Here is a 279-nt window from a genome sequence, read left to right as displayed (position 1 = left end):
CTGCATTTAAATTTATTATTATTATTATTATTTCTGCAGTTTAGCGCCATCTGCTGTCAGAGAGTGAAAGTGCGCGTTCATCCAGAGCGTCTCTCACATGTTCTGCCATGTGCTTCTTGTCTGCGCTTATTTACATCAGAGTGCGCACAGTTGATGGGAAAAGTATTCTTAAAATGCATTCAAAATTCTAAATAATGTGTGCCCACGATAACAATATCATGCATATTCATTACCGTGATATATCGCATTACCGAATACCGGCACAAGTCTACTGTACGG

General features: G+C 39.1%; 1 protein-coding gene across 1 annotated transcript in view; it reads right to left on the bottom strand.

Moving 5' to 3' along the window:
* The window catches only part of LOC107744975 (dynamin-2-like), a 62,525-nt gene that overhangs the window by 30,346 nt on the left and 31,900 nt on the right, over window positions 1-279 (bottom strand). The gene's annotated exons all lie outside the window — the stretch shown is intronic.

The sequence above is a fragment of the Sinocyclocheilus rhinocerous genome, unplaced genomic scaffold (genome assembly GCF_001515625.1).
Source record: "Sinocyclocheilus rhinocerous isolate Xijiao unplaced genomic scaffold, SAMN03320098_v1.1 scaffold1219, whole genome shotgun sequence".
NCBI lineage: Eukaryota > Metazoa > Chordata > Actinopteri > Cypriniformes > Cyprinidae > Sinocyclocheilus > Sinocyclocheilus rhinocerous.
The sequence above is the reverse complement of the archived record's forward strand: the minus strand, read 5'-3'. Positions and strand labels throughout refer to the sequence as shown.